Consider the following 13,207-nt stretch of genomic DNA (forward strand, 5'->3'; position numbering starts at 1 on the left):
AGTGTTACTAACAAAGACAATATGAGCCAAGCAGAGCTACCGCTCATTATGATTTCCCCTGTGCAGAGTGGAGTCCTGCAGTCTGTACTCCAGTACACCACTATAAATCCAGCATTGTTCCACATACTGTGACTGAAAGCAGGTTTGTTTCAAGGAGCCCAGATTTTTCCTGTCAGAAAAACATCTTAATTCAGCTCCAAATGTGCCCCCAAACCTGTAGAGAAGAAGAGGAATGACTTGGTTGGTCCTCGCTCTATTCATTTCATACTATCTGTATCTTTCTCATTTCGTTTCTGCCATTGAAACAAACACCACTGATGGAAATCATCAGAAAGGCTATAGATTTTTTACTATTACACCAGCAGATGCCATGTCACATTTGGTGACCATGTAGCACTGGCCACTTGCTTTGCCACTGATTATTTTTTAAATCTTGAATGTCTCTATCCCTGTTCGATCTTATGGAGATTAAACTGTTGAAAAGTACTTTTTTTCTTCTTTCTCTTAATGTAACCTCACTCTCCCCTTTTATGGTCCCTTTCTCCTGTGAAACTTTTTACTTTGCAACATAGCATAGACCACTTTATTATTCATCTAGCATTCCTGTGCACTTCCATCCTGTTCTTCGATTTAAGCAGTCTTCTCCTCTCAGGCATGAATTAATTATTGATCACAGGCATTATATGATGCTCCTGGGCATTCACTTTTTGTGAGTGTGGTCAGGATGAAGTATCTAGGAGCTAACTCTTGTGACATTTAATATCCTGGATTACTCATTACTCTTATATCATGGTTCAGCAGATCAGTTACTGTGCTTGGAAATGCCCAGGATTTGCTATTTTAAACTGTTCGTGTTTTCCAGGCCTATCCCTACACCTCACAAATACAGCTTCCTTTTTCCCCTGCTTCCCACTTGTTACAATCTTGTTGCCCAGCCAGTGCCAGTGTTTCCATCTGATGATCCATTTTTCTCTTCTGCCTTGTGTCATAGCTTCCAGTCCCAGCCTTACTCAAACACTGACACATTCTTACTGTCTCCCAAAATGAGACCCTGTTTCGTCTTCCCTTCAAAAACTCCTATCCTCCTCAAAGTGCATTAGTTTGCAGAAGGACACACAACAGACAAGCATAATTTTGACAATTTTTCACAATTCAAAATAATTTCTTTGCCGGTTCTAGTCATAGCTGCCACAAGTCTGCTCCATCACATTTAAGGCACTTCACCCAAAACAATCCAGTTTACCTAACATAGCCATGTAAGTTCCAGGTTGCACGTGGTAGGAAGGCAGATCCTCAGAACTTGCAGAAATGACCAAGCACCTATTTCTCTGGTTAAGACTGGGAGGATCATATAGAAAATATTAGGTATCTCTGTCCATTTGGGATCCTTTCTACTTCTCTGTTTTAGAAGACAAACATTGAATGGTTTTGAACATTTCAGGCAAAGCAAAACCGAGTATCTGTGTGTTCAGTTTCCTGGGTATGTTCTGCCAGAGGCTATTATTTAAAAGCTTAATACTGTTACCACCACATAAGATTAAATTTGTCATGCTCTGATCATGTCTTCTTTGGGGACCTGGGCAGAATTCAGATGTCTAAACCAGAGCCCAGCAGAACTGCAGATGGGAGAGAGATACCAATCTCCACAGGGAAACAATAATAAACAGCAACAGGCAACTAAAATTATGAAATAAGGAAATATCCTCTCTGTAGCAAAGCACCTCTAAATTTAGTTGCCTAGAAGATTAAGTAATCCTGGAATGTAAGTGGGAATGGATCTACTGTGTGAATCTTAGTAGGTTTAGGCTATTCTGAGTTACAATTAAAGCTATGTTTGGGACAGGCAGATTCCCTTCCTTGTACACTTGTATTGACCCCCTCAAAGTTCATTATCTTAGACATCTTTTTTAGTATGAGTGTGAGATGAGACAGTAGCCTTTCGTATACAGTCTCTCGGATTATGTCTGAGGGAGATGAATTATGATCTGTGACTTGAGAACATCAGTCTATCAGGTAAACTACCGCAAAGCTGTCATGCTCTGTTTTAAAGGAAATGACTTCTCAGATCGTATTTCTTGCCAGTTATGTAATACATTTTAATTCTCAATAAAAATCTGGTTCAGTCAGGATTAAATGTTATGTATTGTAAAACAACCTTTCAGAAAGCTATGAAGACAAAAACAAAAGCTATGAAAGGCAAAATGTTTCTCCCCTTTCTTGAGATTTGCTTGAACTGTGATGCTGAACAGAGACTGATTACCAGTATACATAAATTTTGATCCGGAGAAAGGTACGTCATCTATCTGAAAGCTGTGAGGAACAAATCCTCTATTTATCACCACAACAACAGTAGAAATCCATGCTTTTCTCATACTGTTCTACCCCTTATTGGGAGGGACAAATTCTAAAAGTCAAGCACTATGAGCTGTTCAGACCTTGTTTCTCTGCTACAGTTGTCCATAGCTTGTAATCTGGTTGGATGGGAATCAGCAGCTGCTGGACATAGGTCACATCTGAACGGTTTAAGCAGTAAGCACTGCCAGTAGCTCAGGGATTTGGAGTGGGATGGAAGCTTTTAGCTCCTGTATGAGGAGTTTATATTCTCCCCTAAATGTGTCTGCCTGTGCTCTTGCTATATTGAAGGCTTGTGTCTGGTTCTTGGTGGGACAGCAGTAGGTCTTTGGTCTGTTCCAAGGCATAGCTACCCTCACCAGGAGCTCAACAGTTTCAACCAGACTTGCTGAGAACAGATGAAGGATTTTGCCTGAGAAACAATTTCTTGAGATCACTGACGGGCTATGAAATGTAAGGATCTCAGAGTTTATGATGTAACCTGGTGGACTTCCTAGTAGTTAATGGGACTCAGCGGAGCAGTCACTAGAGACTGACCTGTTCACAAATGCTGCAGCAGATCTTTTGTTGTGTTCAAGAGGGATGTTTTATTTATGCACTGTCAAGTACACAGTACAACGTGAACTTTCTATGGTGCTGCCAAGTCTTTCTCTCTCTTATGAGAAAGTAGGGGACTTAATTTTCTGACATTGTGCTCACTCATTTTGTAAATTCTACACTGTCAGGCAACAGAATGGTACAAATTGTAGCAATGTTCCATGGCTATTAGAAATTAAAATAGGAGAAAAATGGTATTTTTAAGATTATTCAGCAAAAGAAGAAATTGCAAATCTTCACTTGAAGCATAAACACACTCAGCTTGTGTTGGCAAGAGTTGAGAATGTAGAAGTCAAGATTATCCTCACCAAGAAGGCAGCTTCTCAGGCAGTGGGAGCTGATATTAGAAACATCCAGAAAGACTGAATGCCCTCTTGTAAGCGGGCTCAAAGAAGGACTTGTGGGGAGGGAGATTGTTTCCTCATTAGTTTTAGCAATTCATCTAGCTGTTAGAGTTTCTTGCGCTATGGATGCACTAATCAGTCTAAAAACCACTGCTCACTAAGATATATCTGTTTTTTTCCTGAGATCTATACAATTCTGTTCTCTCTCTCCTGCTGGAGCTAGAAGATTACTTTAAATTATTTCTTGGCATAGAAAAACACCTGCTTAAATTCCTTTTAGTCTACAATGTTGCATTTGTTGATCTCCTTGTCAGTTATCCTCACCACCAGGAAGGGTATACCTGGCATGTTAGTTTAGAGAGGTGAGTCAAGTGCAATGGGGACTAGACAGGAAGGTATTCTATAAGCCTTGAAAGGGATGCTAACAGTGGAGATTGTTACATTTCTGAATTTCCTGGGCAAAGAGGGGTAAATGGATTCTGCACAGAGGACTACGATGAGTTCAGGGAAAGGAAAAGCATGGCCGCTTTGGTTTTCAAATGCTGATGGAGGGAAGGTAGCCTGCAGTTTACCACTCTTAAATAAAAATGCTTAATTTAAACTGAACTTTTTTTTTTCTTTCTTTTTTTTTTTTTTTTCTGAGAGATTGCCATTGTTGGTGTCTCTCTCCATCCCAAAGGATGTGCTAAAGGAGGCTGAAGGGCCTACACTGAAGAAACATACACTGGGCTGTGTCATGAATAGCTGGCAAAAATCTCACTCCAACCTATGATTCTCCAGGGCTCTATAGGAATGCTGGCTGAGCCATCTGGAATACCTATTAATGATGCAGACGTAGGGAACTGCCCAGTCATGTCACCGCACTGGGACATTCAGTCCCATGATCTCACTCTAAGCCTCCTAGTACTTTGTCTGCAAGACCAGTACATATCCAAATTTTCTGTTCTCTCTTATGAAACCCTTACAGTAGTTACTGAGAAAAGTTGCCTCTGTGTGCTTACTTTATTGAACAGACTTCTATATTAGATTTTTCTGCATTTAAAAGAGCATTTCTAATGTCCAATTAACTGGAAAATCCATGCTTAACAGATTTGTTAAATATGATTCTCGCTCTAGTCATTATCATTAATGAAGTCATAACTTCCTGAGTCGTTCTTGTGTGTCCTTAATTAGCACCTCAGTTATATACCCACCCCCTCACTGTGGAAGTCAAGCTGTGGTTTTTTTGCTGGTTCTTGGCACCCTTATAAATCTCAATATGCACTAGCACCTCTCCAGCCATCAGGTCCTTTTCTCCTGTGGTCTCTCTGGTGTTTTTTTTACATTCTTGTCTGAGAGACAATGTCCACATCCTTCTTGCTCAACTATCATCAGGAAGTGCTGTGGATGGCAGTGTTCTCCAAAGGTATGTAGTGCCTTTGAAATGGCCGCCTTGCACATAAATGATTAAAATGGCTGCAACTGCATGAAGATTTTCCTCATGAGAACGTGAGTCTTCCTGACTTCTACCTTCCTGTGGTACATTCAGCATGGCCTTTTACTGAAGCCAGGCAGGGTTTATTTCATTGAGTTGCCCATGTGAAACTGACAGGGTGAAGCATGATGGACCTCACTTCTTTGATTCATACGCTGATGTACTTTTTTTCTAGTTAATTGCTTGATTTTTCTGAGAGAGATCCCATCTGGCCCTGATGTTTTGTCAGTCTTGTGACATTCTAAAAAAAAATTATAACTATTTTTGGCATGATCTCAACTTTTGACAATATTTCTGCTTTCTTTCCTACAAAATGTATGGCTGTTCTTGGCATCTTCTCCACATTCCCCACTTGCTACTTTGCTCATCAGCTTCACATGCACCTCTGATTTCTTTGTCTCTCGTTGTAGGTTTCTATCCACCTCCAACAGACTGCCTCAGATTTTAATTTCAAATTGCCTCCTAGCACATGGAAGTGGAATACTTGTGATTGTAAGCTTTTCAGTAGGCTGCAGATATCATGTAAAATTCTGTCTGAAACACAATGGAATTAGTTCTTTATACTTCCAAGACAGATGGATCTAACCCCCAAAATCCTTACAATTTGTTTTTAACAGTGTAAAACAGGCCTTCATGGGAAGGTCAACAGAAGATTTGATCACGTTATGTAGATACTTACGCACAGACATGTGATCCAAGTGTGGCGAAGGCTTTTCACCCTTGTTCACAAAGGCACAACTAGATGGCCAGTGTGCTGTGTAGTTGTGCCTTTTCTAGGCACACCTATTTGATGTCTCTCTGTTTTGATTATGAAAGGAAAGTTTAACTTGCCAAGATAGAACAGAAATTCCAGGTTCCTACTGGCAGGTCCCAAATCTCCCTTTGTTCCCTTTTGCTAATGAACAAACTTCTGAAGGGAAGTTGTTTACTGCTGTACTCCAGGCTCCACGCACTTTACAAAAGGAATTCCTAGTCCTGGAGCTCTTCACTGTCCAGTTCCTAACCTTTGATCTTTTTTTTAGGTATTGAGATAGTCTTTTCTCTATGACCTGTTGTCCATATGCCTTCAGTTCAGCAGGAAAGCTTTCCAGCCTAGCTATTTCTGTGCACATATAACGATATCATGACATTACCCACTCATATGTTGCATGATTCTGGTACGATGCCTGAACTCTCTCCATGCATATTGATCACTGACCCCAATCGAAAAATCAAGGAAATCTTTCAGGCACACAGCCTGCAACACAGGCAGCAAACAGGCCTCAGAAATGTAAGCTATTACAATTCTGCAAAAGTCTGTCACTAGTGTCAGGGAAAGAAGTGATTTGATAACTCTGTTAGCCTAGCAACATGAAAATACTTCAGGAGAGTTTTTTTCCCGTGTCAGTAAACTTGTTATCATTTGGAGCTTGCTAGCCTTTCTATAGGCCTGAGAAAGACTTCTGCCAGAAATACTGTCAGAGTGAACTCCCCTGCTTTCTGAAAAGAAAGGGTAAGCAATCTGAACACTGAAGTAAAATCATAATTATTAAGATTTGGAGGGATTTCCTGCAGTAGAGCATGAATCCATCCAGTCCAGCACATGCTGGTTGCTGAGACCTTTAATGGCCCGCTTTTAGCTTGGCTTTCCAAGGACATTTTTGTGAACATTGCTCATGGTCTACATGTGCCTTCTAGTCTGTGGCAAGATCTCCTACCTGTTCTGGTCTTACTGTTTCTTCATGAAAGAGTAGTTTACATGTGCTATCAGTACTAATTCCATAATGTTTTGCCATCTACTATAGTGGGTTTTGTATTTTAGAACTACCTCAGTAGTGCTAGTGAGGGGGACAAAACATCCCTTAACAACCATATGATATCAAGGTTGCATCAATGGTATCTTGGTAGGAGAGGGGAGTAGCAATAGGAGGAATACTGGGATCCATAGGAGAAATTGTGTCAGCAGTGTCTCTATCCCTCTTCATGTAGTCTCTTAGCAACAGCAGGCCAAATGGGTATGGCACTACTTGCTGGAGGTGTGCCATCCCCTTTGTCAGATGAAGAAGAGCAGAAAAGATTTAGCACTGGGGAGATGAGGAAATGAGGGGAGGAAGAGTCAGTAAGAGCATGAACCTTATCACACTGGGAAAGAAATAGCAGAAAGTGGCTTACTTAATACACAACCACCAATAAAGAGGTTATTCTTTTAGTAGCAATGGGATGTCAGCAAAAAAAAGGTGTCTCAGGCTTTCAGAAAGAAATGCATGTGTGCAACCTTGAGCATCATTTGTATTCCTTCCTGTTAATGATCCTTACCAGGGCTTTGCACATAGGTCGATATCATTAATTAATTTCTGAGTGAGGCAGCTCATCTGCTGTCTTTACCTACCCTCAGAAACTGCCTGGCTCAGCTGTGCCTTGTCTGCAGAACAGTAGTGTAAACCCTGACTAAGACCTCTTCATGCTCTCCTGTTGGTATATCACAGTGCAGTGGAAGTTCCTGCAAGTCGAGGCAGATGCTGAGCTTCAGTGAGATGACTAAACCTCAAGTCTTTCCTCTGCATTACAGCCTCTTCCTTGGTTGGTTTCTAAGGATCTCTCCCCATATATTTCTTGGATCTGGGAAGTTTAGTACACAACAAGGTACCTAGAAGCTGGGTGTTGCACCCAATTATGTGATCCTCTGTGCTAACTACATCCACTGTAGAAGTGACCTTGATAACACCAGTATGTATGTTAGAACACAGAATCACATATGTTATTTCCCACTTTATGGCTTTTCTGAAATATGGCTTATGTTTGCTTTCTATCTGATATCCTGAATTTTTCCTTCATGTAAACAGCTTTTTTGTATGTAAAGTACCTAAGTCGCAGTCATAATTGGAAAGGAGAAGAGAGGTGAAGAAAGCAGGATAGGGCACAAGTTAAAATGTTCTGCTTAACCTTCTTCCTCCTACTGAAAAAGTATCAGTGCATTCTTTTCTTTGGAACTGTGCAATTTGCTTTTTTGTATCTGGAGAGGTATTGTGTTAAAGCCATTATGAAACATTACAGGTGGTGATGACATGCAAGCAGCATAACTGTAGCTTCCACAAACCCTCTTTTTTGTACCTGCTGAATTGAAGTGCCTTCATAATGGAAATATTATTTCTTACTTAAATTCATAACTGTCCTTTTTTTCTAATGCCACATTGGCGTATAAAATGGAGAAAAGAAGAAAGGATTCTCATTTTTATTTTAAAACTATTGCTATTCCCTATGCATAAGTGAAAATCTTTAAGTCAGATCTGTAGTTCTAGACTGGCTGTCTCAGAACTGGCTGGTATAGTTGGACCTTAAACTCTCTGCAAACACAGACCCTGAATTCTCTTCCAAAACTAATCTAAATCTAATTCTGAGCACTTTTTTGTACATCACACCACAAACTTCCTGTTGAAAGTGTTGACATTTACTTAAACCTGCACATGGGGTATCTACCTCCTCCACTCACCTTGCAAAACATGCCTGAAATGGGTACTTTTCAGACTATTGGTATTATATTATTAAGGGAAAATTTTTCATTGCTTGCAGCAAGGGTGACAGCAGATGTTCTGATAGACTGTCTCACATACCTGAATTTCTCCAGGGGGAGAGTATTCTATAGCTACAACATATCTGCAACTACCGCTGATTCTAGATGCAACTGAGGGTACACTCAATTGTGAAGGGGCCTGATTATTGTCACCGCTAACTTAGACTGGCCCTAGCAAATGAACTGTTAATCTCATGGTGTGTTCCTACATGTATTGGCCTACATAATAGCTACCGGTGATAAGTCTTCTATAGTTCTCTTTATGGTGTGAGCCACTGTAATATCTGTTCCAGTATTTGATTTAATCATCCTGTGCTCACATGCTGCCATGTCTGTGCTGTGGATCAGACAGTGAGAGCAAGCAAGCACAAAGGTTGTCCCATCGGGCAGTAAAAGGAGAAATTAAGGAAAATTAACATACTGAAAATGAGAGAAAGAATGTATGTGCCTGAACTTCCAGAGTTTCAGACTTGGGAGATAGCTATTAATATCAGCAACAGTGACCTGTAGTGAGAACCCAAGGTGCCAAAGGAACTACTGGCAGAAGCTGGTAAAGGTGAAGGAAATCAAAATCAAACTGCATTTGTCAAGAAGTTCTGAAAGCATGTAGTCAATTGGCAGACCTACGAGGACTATATACAATCCTTTATTAAAATCAGTAACTACTTTTTAAAAGTTGCCAGTTTGACTCCCATACTGAAAGGTGTGTGATACTGAAGACCCTACACAAGGCTGGCTTTTCCTCCAGAAAGCAGGAAAATTGGTTTAAATGCTATCTTAAAAATAACTCTGTAATAAGCCTTAAAGAAAATAAGACAGAAAAAAGCCGTCGGGTCTCTTAAGTCACATCATGCAATCTTATATAAATTGATGCTACTTCAAACTACGTTAGTGAAAAATTTGGCTTCCTAGCCCAGACATTTGTTTTTCAAGCCTGAAAAATTGAGGGTTTCATCTGAAAAATATTGAGTAGAAGGAATATGGAAGATCACCAGACTTTTGGAGCATGACTGTGCCATAATGCTCACTTTGAAATCACATAGTCTTTATTACAGCAGAGAATCTGACCCACAGACTCATTCCCTGCTTGAGAAACATGTACTGTCTCTCACATCACCCAAGCAAGAGAAAATCTACAAATAGCGCTAAGCTGACAGTTCTACCAGCAGTGCCAGAGACAGGACAGAATCCAGCTCATTCCTCTGTGCTTACTGTTTCAAAAGTAAAGAGAGGATTTACAAAAACATGTAGAACAGATAAACTGAGTAAGAATCCTTTCTATAAACTCAGATTTCTGACTTGCTTTTTAAGGTGTTCCCAGCATGTTCTGTTTCCAGGGAGCTCAGAGGAGATGCTGTCAAAATATCCGATGTTTATTGCATTGTGCAGGTAGTGTTGAGAAGGTAAGGCCAGTGTTTTCCACAGCATTGTCATGACAAAAGAGGAATTACAGCATCATAACTGAGTATCTTAGCAAGGTTGATCTAAGAGATTAAGAAAGCTGCTTTACACCTGATATTTGTATCAAGATGAAAAATAGCCTTTCATTTATATACAACTTATATAAAGACCAGTTCTGGAATCCGTACTCAGCCAGAAATACCTAGACAGCGAAAAGGAGATTTGCTGCAAGGAACACAAAAGCCTCCATGTTGCAGACTTCTGTATATTTACCAACTCCTGACTCTGAGCGCAGCTGCATCATTGCCAGGGATTTGGCTTTCTCACGTGACTGCTCTGAAACAATTCAAAGCTTTTGCCCAGTGTCATGATAAATGCAGTCAGAGATTGAATCAGGGCTTTGGATCATGACTATGCACGCTTAAAGGTTGAATCCAAATATGAATTTTTCATCCAGGGACCAAATCTAGGACATTTTAATTAATCTAAATTCACAAAGTGAACTTCACAATGTAACAGTTCAAGGGTATATTTCTTCAACAGCATAACAAATGCTCTCCACCCTGGCCTTACATCCAGCATAGAAATACCTTAGGAGCCAACAGATCTTATCTAATGTGACTCAGAAACATGAGCAGTTCTTTACACATCAGGTATCATCTTTTTTTATACATCAATGCACAAGCTACACTTTCACTGCCACATTCCTGAGTTTTATTTGCTGCTGTAGTCTTGCACTTGGAGACTTTAAAAGTTTTGCCTTTTCTAAATGATCACCACACGTATTGGAATTTCATTCTCTTTCAAATTCAACACCATCACTTGACCCTTTAAAGTACAGACACTGAAGGGGTGTTTAATCTAAATGCCATTTCTAAGCAAACACCCACAGAGTTATTAGGCATTTGCTCAACACAGTACATCTGACTTACATTAAAAGGACCCATCCGAGACCCATCTGCTTTTCAAATATTATTTGGCTCAGTCCCCAAACCAAGAGCAATAATGAATTTTGAAAAAAAGAAAAAGAAAAATAGTTGTTTTTTTTGGTTGTCTGTTAAGAGATTTTACAAGATAATGTTTATTTATCTCTCTAGCAGTACTTGGCACAACCTGAAACTGTTCCTAATGTGACTGCCTCACTAGCAGAATGTGCTTTCACAAGTATTTTTAAGTATAGTTAGTAGTAAAGCGGAGAGGATTATGTTGACTTCTGCAGTATCAGGTTTGCCCTACTAACAGAAGGGAAAGTTCTGCTTTACTTCATCTGGTAGACTTCGGAAATGGTGTAGCTTTCTGTGGAGTGAGGGGCACCTTACACACAAGTAGGATAGAACTTAAAAAATGGTCAGTGTTTTTGAAGTAAAGAAGAATTGAACAGCTTCAAAATTAAAACAGCCTTGTGACATTTTCATGTTATCCAAAATTGGTTTGGACATATTTGTGTGGGAATGGTCAATTTTTAACATTATCAGCTGGGTTTTCATTTAAAAAATGGTCACTATTAGCTTTAATTTTGGAGTAGAAGAACAAAAACTGTTACCAAAAGTGTATTTACAAAAAAATACCCCAAAACCTCAACCCTTTTTTACATTTTGCTTTTCACCTGGAAAATAATGAGCTCTACCGAATAGTCCTGAGGACAATGCTTGAGGAGCATCTGGGCTTAGGTGAAAAGAGTAGGTCTGAATTTAAGTAGTATCGTACCCATTTCTTAAGGAAAACAAAACCGCACTACCACAAACCAGTACATTTTACCTGTACAATGAAATGCTGTTCCCTTTAGCACTAATGATGATTTTGCTTTTACTACAGTGAATCCAGTATTTCAGCTACATTCTTTATTAGAGGTGACAGCCCTGTGACAGGGATATGCAACAGCTTTTCAAAAGCAAAAGAAAGGTGTGTTAATTTGGACTGAACATATTATTCTTTAATCTTTTCATCCTGGATGAACCTTGAGAACTAATTCAAACTCAGTCAATGTAAGAAAGATCTGACCATGCCATTGACATATGTCCAAGTTGTAAGACGTTAAAAGTAAGGAGACATCTTAGTTGCAGGCCATGCAACCAGTTCTACCTAACACATACAAATTTTCATTTATTCCTTAGAGAAGGTATTCTCTGAGCAATCCCAGCACACAGCTCCTACAGCCTACTCAGTAAGATCAAACATGGATTTCTCAGCCAGCTGATCTAAGGCCAAGAGACCAGCAGCTGTTGAATTATTTACTGAAAGACATGATTCAGTGTACACTTCCAGATGAATGAATACGGAAGTTGATCCATTGGATGGTGTTGAGCCCCAGCCTCAAGATTCTGAAACTCAGTCACTGCTGTGACTTTGGAATCAACTTCCTTCTCCCCTTGTCCTCAGCGAGGAGGACAATCTATATGTTCTCACTGACACAGAGCCACCAGTGTGGGTTCAGTGACTCACAGCCTTTGTATTCACTTACATCAAGTGTCTTTGTACTTAAGTCTTACTACTAATTTGTAAGTATTGTCCTGCTTGCTTATGAAATTAATGAACACAGACATGGGAGGGAAGGCGCATTTTAACTATTCCTCAAGGTGGACAGTCTGCTGTTTGCTTTGTATTATTCAGTGCTATGAACTATCACATTCACAGGCAGGTAGTTTTTAGTCTTTTCAGAGTGTATTTGTCCTTGTCAAGTACCTGCCATTAGTTATTTTCTTTCAAAGGAATAAGAAGGATGTAGTTTGGAGTGTTTTGCCCTGAAAAAGTACCTTAAAAAATCCACAAAACTCTTCCAACAGATGCTGTATAGAGGAAAACAAACAATCTTTAACTGGCAGCTTTTAATTATAGAGGACTGTTCTAGAAAAAAGGTCTGTACTATTTATGTTCAACAAATTGCTTTCTGAGCACTTTAGCAATCCTAGACCATAGAAATCCACTCTCATTTTGTTACTAATGACAACAAAATCTTGTTGACATCAATGGACAAATTCATCACTCATTTGGAATCACATTATTGTCTTTTTGTGCCCCGTCACATCATTTCTCTCCTTGGCCTGCTCATTGGGACAATATACATTTACTTGTCCTTTCAAATCAGTATTGCTGTTTCACACTGCTGTCAAACAGGTTAACATAGCAAACATTTTTCCATTTGGGTGCTACGAGGCTTTTTACTCAGATTTAAATGTTCTCTAGGACTATTAATTAATTAGATCTGAAAGTACACAGGTTGAATAGGTGAGTAGCGCATAGAGATCTTTCCACTCTGGACATCTGTTTGATTATAGAATTACTATTTAATGCTTAATAGATAGTAAAGAAATGGTGAGCTCTCTCGAAGTCAGATGGGAACTGCATTGCAAACATTGCATTTATTAAGGGAACGCCAGTCCTGACAGATAGATTAGCCAGCAGCCAGTGAGACCATTTCTCTGTCAGGTGCTGTGTGCAACTGCAATGATAAACATGCATGTCTGTGGTTAAATGCCTTCACGGAGCACT

Source organism: Cuculus canorus, chromosome 3 (genome assembly GCF_017976375.1).
Source record: "Cuculus canorus isolate bCucCan1 chromosome 3, bCucCan1.pri, whole genome shotgun sequence".
Taxonomy (NCBI): Eukaryota; Metazoa; Chordata; class Aves; order Cuculiformes; family Cuculidae; genus Cuculus; species Cuculus canorus.